Source organism: Triticum dicoccoides, chromosome 7B (assembly GCF_002162155.2).
Source record: "Triticum dicoccoides isolate Atlit2015 ecotype Zavitan chromosome 7B, WEW_v2.0, whole genome shotgun sequence".
NCBI lineage: Eukaryota > Viridiplantae > Streptophyta > Magnoliopsida > Poales > Poaceae > Triticum > Triticum dicoccoides.
The window spans coordinates 695,950,982-695,957,574 of NC_041393.1; the positions used below are offsets into that span (position 1 = coordinate 695,950,982).

The 6,593-nt window shown below is 47.3% G+C and overlaps 1 pseudogene; it reads right to left on the minus strand.

Annotated features, from left to right (window-relative positions):
• Positions 1–819: 819 nt before the first annotated feature.
• On the minus strand, positions 820–964 carry LOC119342412 (annotated as a pseudogene).
• Positions 965–6,593: the final 5,629 nt, after the last annotated feature.

The window sequence follows — 6,593 nt, forward strand, 5'->3', positions numbered from 1 at the left end:
AGTCATTTGCAAGGAAGCTCATTTTTATTTATAATTTTTTTTGAACTATCCTTGGGGGTGGATGTCCAAGGCGATGATGCCACCGTGTAGATGATGGTTTGGTGTCACTATATACTTGCTTTATTGGCGAGGAGGAGGATGACTTGAAGGGATAGAGACCACCATGACATCTACCGTGAAGAAGAGCCTCCCTCGTGACCTGATCCTTGACAACAAAAAATTCGGGATGAATTTCAACAAAGGCCTTGTTGTCAATAGCAATTTTATGAGCAGAGGCCAAACTTTTCTTTGCCTCAGGGACATGCAAAATATTCTTGAGATGAAGTTTGTGTTTTTGGGAATGAATAGTAGTGCTACCGATGTGACTAATTTCCATACCTGCTCCGTTTGTGGTATGAACCTTGTCGCTCGAGTAGTTAATTTGTCGAGCTCTCCAGTGATATGATCAGTGGCTCCGGTCAAGGTACCAGTTTGTGTCAATCCCATAAGACGTTATTGCAGATCCAGCTTGACGAGTTTCATCAGGTACGTAGTCAGGATCAAACCGATACCAGCAATCTTGGGCACTATGATTGGGCTTGGAGCAGACTTGACAGATCACAGTGGATTCTCCCTGATTGCCACGACCGTAGCCACCACGGCCTCCTCCGCGGCCACCTCCATGGCCTCCTGCAACGCGATGTGCAGTACGACCACCACGGCCTCCTGCACGCCCTCCTGCACGACCACGCTGTCCAAACCCGCCACGTCCTCGGCGAGCGGAATTGACTTGAAATCCAGGGCCACCGACGCCCCCAGAGTGGAGAATATCCATGCGTGTGTCATAGCTAAGGAGCTGAGCATAGAACTCATTGAGAGTAATTGGATCTGTTGTGGGTCTCCCAAGAACCGATGCCACCAATGGATTGTATTCAACGTCCAGACCCGCCAATAGATAAGAAATCAGGTCGTCATCGTCAATCCTCGTCCCTGCAGATGCAAGTTCATCCGCAAGGGCCTTCATCTTGGAGAAATAGTCTGCAGCAGACATGTTCCCATTTTGCATGTTGGCCATGGCCATCCTGATATTGATGGTGCGAGCACGAGACCGAGAGGAAAACATCTGCTCGAGGGCTGCCTAGAGTTCTGCCGCACTAAGCAATGAGGCGACCTGAGTCAACACTTCCTTCGAGAGAGAATTGAACACGTACCCCAGAACATGTTGATTTATGGGCAAGCCATTGGGCATAGGAAGGATTGACAGCTTCCTGACTTCTCCCATCCATGGTAGTGGTGATGGTTTTCTCCGGCGCCTGAACCGACCCATCCAGATAACCGACAAGCATGGCACCTCGAATTGGGGGCAGGACTTGCGCCTTCCACAAGACATAATTCTCTCTTGTGAGCTTTTCAGAGACTTGTTGATTGAGTATGTGGGAAACGGAGGAGGAAGAAACATCCATACATGCGAACAGGCTCTGTTACCATGAAAGCGCTCGAGGGGGCGATGGGTGAAAATGTATGCCTCGGGCAGGGACACTTTCGTGTTAAATAGATCGTGATCACATAGGTTACAGAAGAGGAAGCGAGAAGGCCTTCCAGAATACAAACGGGCCTTCTAGAGGAATCTAGACCGATCCCTTATAATGATGGGTCGGTTTACAATATACGTAATACCTAACAAAGATGTCCACTAGTAGGCATGGGTGTTTTCATACCTTTGCTTTCTTGCATGTTAAACTTTTTGAATATATCCTTGGTATACTTTGTTTGTGAGACAACGGTACCTTCCTTAGTTTTTTTTATTTACAAGCCAAGGAAAATTTTGAGTTCACTCGTCATAGACATCTCAAACTTTTCCAACATCAACCTTCCAAACTTCTCATTAAAATGACGGTTAGTAGAACCAAATATGATACCATCAACATAGATTTGGCACACAAATAATTCTCCATCAACCCTTTTGGTGAAGAGAGTTGAATCAATTTTCCCAATTTCAAATCCTTTTTCGATAACAAACTTTGTCAAGAATTTATACCAAGCTCTAGGGGCTTGTTTAAGACCATAAAGAGCTTTGTAAAGTTTGTAAATATGATTAGGTTTTTTGGGATTAACAAATCCGAGAGGTTGTTTAACATAAACTTCCTCTTCAATTTCACCATTTAGAAATGCGCATTTAATATCCATTTGGTATAAGGTGATATCATGGTGATTGGCATAAGAAAGTAAAATGCGAATGGACTCAAGTCCCGAGCACTCAATGAAGGAGGACGCGCAACTGCGTCCACGGCGTCCACATAGCCATATCCACCTTTGGCTTCCATAAGACAAGATCGGAGATCTCCAGCTTGAGATCATTGAGCAGGCGCCAATGGTGCCAATGTCGCAGCTGATGCCGTCCAGCTTAGTGCTCTGGTCCTGCGCCGCCTTCAGAAGCCCGATGATCTGGTCCTTGAGATCGAGTTCCGCCGTGATCTCTGAGACTTTGCGAGGCTTGGAGGCCAGCATTCGAACGACTCTAATACAAATTGTCAGATCCAGCTCCTCTCAGTATGGATTAAGTGCCTACTCAAGAATAATATTTTCCAAATCCAAATTGCGGCAAGAAGGGATTGGGGAAAACAGATGTCGGGGAGGGGAAACAAAGAAATGTTTCGAGGAAGAACAGAGCCTATTTTGTCGTATCCTTTCTTCTCCTCCAAACCAGCATACGCTCCACTTAGGCCAACTCCAACGCGCGACCCCAAACGGACGTCGGCTTTGTCCGGATTTCGTCCGTTTGGGGCTGAAAAACGGACATGACCGTCCGCTTGCGGTCGTGTGGGTGTCGGTGTGCCCAATGGGTCGGCCGCACCCCAAACCGTCCGTTTGTTTTGGCCATGAAAATAAACCCGAAAACCGAAAAAATAAAACATAAAACAACCTAAAAAATATTAAACGCAAGAATTAAAATGTCCACATCACCCCAAGTTCACACATCAATATAAACAACATAATAAAAACATTTTAAGAAGTGGTCATCGCCGTTGCCTGCCATGGCCGCCGTCTACTCGTCCTTGTTGCCGGTGAGGTCGACGTATGAAGGTGGCTGCCATATGTGGGCTGGCGGAGCCGGCTGCTCTGTCTACTGCGGTAGCGCCTGCACCACATCTTCGCACTGAGGGGATGGTGACCAGTGGCCGGCGTCCACCACGGGCGTGCACGGCACGGTCTCTGTCCACGTCCAGGACTGGCTGACCAATGCCAGGTTCTACCCCGTCCCCTCCTCTACCTCCACCTCTGGCCGCGTGTAATGCCCCGAATTCGTTGCGCCAGGTGTCCTCCAGTTATTCGTTATTGTTGCCATGTCATTTGCTTGCGTGTTGCATTTTGCCATGTCATCATGTGCATTTCTTTTTGCATACGTGTTCGTCTCATGCATCCGAGCATTTCCCCGTTGTCCGTTTTGCAATCCCGCACTCCTATGTCCTCCGGCGTCCTCCTTTTCTCTCCTATTGTGAGCAGGTGTTAAACTTTCTCGGAATGGACTGCGATTTGCCAAGAGGCCTTGCTACACCACCTGTAGATCGCCTGTCAAGTTTCGTGCCATTTGGAGTTCGTTTGATACTCCAACGGTTAACCGCGCAGCCCGAAACCCCCTTTCTTTTTGCAGCCCAGCACCCCCTCCAAAGTGTCCCAAAACCCATCATAACCCCCTCCATGCTCTCGGTCGTTCGATCACGATCATGTGGAAGAAAACCGCACCCCATTTGGACTCTCCTAGCTCCCAGAATCTATAAATTCATCCTCCCCGTCCAAATTCCAGGTCCAAACCCTAAATTTTCCCTCCACCGCAGCCGGACGCGTCCGCGACGGCCGGACACGTCCGCGCAGTCCCCCCGTCCAACCGTGCGCCGCCACGTGGCCCACGCCGCCGGCCTGCCGCGACCCGCAGCGGGCCCCCGAGGCCCGAGCCGCCCGCCGTCCGATCCCGCGGGATCCGCCGCCTCCTTGCCGGCGCGCCTCCCCGCGCCGCCCGACGCCGATCTCCGGCCACCGCCTCCGTGCGCCTCTGTCCTGCCCCGCCGCCGCGCCATCCGGCCCCGTCGCCCGTGCGCCTCCACGCCGGTGCTGCGCCGCCTCCCGTGCCTGGCCGCCGGATCCGCCCGTGCCCCGTCGCCTCCGCCCGTCGCCCCGTCTCCCCCGCCGGCCACCTTCCCTGTCGTCTTCTCCGGCGAGCCGCCGCCTGCCTCGGGAACCATGCCCAGATCCAGATCCGTTTTCGGAGGTTGACCCCGAATTCTGCCCGTCCCTTTTTCTGTCATATTTTGGTGTCCCCTTTGACCTGTCATATCTCCGTGCATATAGCTCCATTTTGCATGCATAATATATCACAATGTTCATCATGAGATTATCTTCATTTTGTTCCATTGTGTCATGCTTGTTTGAGATCGTCATGATGCCCGAATCATCGTTGCAAGAGTGATATATGATGTTAATCTGCTGAAACTGTTATAACTTGGTGATTTGTCATTTTTGTTGCATTTTGTGTGTGCATCTTATAAGCATGAGCTCTACATGTGTTTTGAACTACATCATGCCATATTTACAGAGGTGCAATCCATGTATTTTTTGTGAGTCTTGTAGTGAGTGCATCAAGCTTGTTAAGTAGGATACTTGTTGTTGCTATTTTGCTAGGCTGAATCTGTTACTTTGTGATGCTATGTAAACCTGATGCTACAAGTCATTCTATGCATAATCTGGAGATGTTCACTAAGGATGTTTTGTTATACATGTCATGCTATATCCATTCATGCCCCTGGTTGCATTTATAGTCTGCTGTAGCTTGTTGTAACCTTGCTCTAAAGTTGCTAAATAATGTTGGTGTCAGCCTGTTAACATTAAGTTTAGTTTTGCCATGTCTTTTTCTAGTGATCCATGCACCCTGTGAACTTGCTCTTGCTATTCTTAGCTTCATAAACATGTCTTCTTACTGTTGGTAACCTTGTCATGCCATGTATTGCTCTGTGGTGAGTGGTACAAGCTCATCGACATGCCTACTTATTGTTGTTCCTGCCATGTTTGAATCTGTCATATAACTTGCCATGTTTACATATAACTCGACATGGGTGACATCATATCTTATGATCCTTTTTTGCTCATGGTCAGTAAGGGACTTTGTTCTATGGATTTAGTAGTATCATGCCATGCCTTTGTTTGCCATGATAAGTTCCTGCAGCATGTTGATTGATAGCTCTAAACATTGCAACCTGATGTTATTTCTGCTAAGTCTGAAACTGTTATTATATGCAATCTTGCCATGTGTTCTTGAGCATGTTCTAGTGATTTCTGGAGATAGCTCAGTGTTCATGTTTTGTTATGCTTTACCTGTACATCATGTACATCCCTTTTGTATTCATGTTGAGATGCTGTAGCATATTGTTTTGATGCTTGCAAGATGCCTAGTTGCTGTTTTGGACAGCTTGTCCTTTAAACATGTAGAGTGTATGTGTTGAACCGTTGCTCCGTTTTGAGTGTGCTCTATATGAAACTTGCTTGATTTTGCATGTAGTTTCATATTATCATGTTGCATCCTTGTTTTGAGGTGTTTGCTTGACGTTTGAATGCATTTTGCATCAATGCCATGTTTAACTTGTTTTGCTCATATCTTCTAGGCCGTAGCTCCGAACTAAATGAACTTTATATGTAACTTGACTAGAATCTCGTGTAGATCATCTTGGTGCATCTTAACTTGCTGTTTAACAATTTGAACATAAGGTTTATTCAGATCTGGACCAATTTCGAAATTTGCATATGAGGACTTACCGGAATTGTTATATGTTGTTCCCGGCCTCATTTAAACTTGCCTTGATGTGTTGCTCTTGTTTGCATCATCTCTTGACATGAGTAGCCTCATCTAGCTTTGTCATGCATCATGCTTGTTGTGCATCATGTCTTGTATATGTGTGGTGTGTTTACCATGTTGTGTGCTTCTTCTCGATAGTTCCCGTTTCGTTTCGATCGTGAGGATTCGTTCGTCTACGCTTGGTTCATCTTCGTGGCTTCATCTTCTTCATGGACTCGTTCTTCTTCCTTGCGAGATTTCAGGCCAGATGACTGTCACCTTGGATCTCATTACTATCATTGCTATGCTAGTTGCTTCGTTCTATCGCTTTGCTGCGCTACCTATCATTTGTTCTTCAAGCCTCCCAAATTGCCATGTCAGCCTCTAACATTTTCACCCTTCCTAGCAAACCGTTGCTTGGCTATGTTACCGCTTTGCTCAGCCCTCTTATAGCATTGCTAGTTGCAGGTGAAGTTGAAGATTGCTCCATGGTGGACAGGATTATGTTGGGATATCACAATATCTCTTATTTAATTAATACATCTATATACTTGGTAAAGGGTGGAAGACTCGGCCTTATGCTTGGTGTTTTGTTCCACTCTTGCCGCCCTAGTTTCCGTCATACCGGTGTTATGTTCCCGGATTTTGCGTTCCTTACGCAGTTGGGTGATTTATGGGACCCCCTTGACAGTTCGCTTTGAATAAAACTCCTCCAGCAAGGCCCAACTTTGGTTTTACCATTTGCCTCACCTAGCCCTTTTTCCCTTGGGTTTTCGGAGCCCGAGGGTCA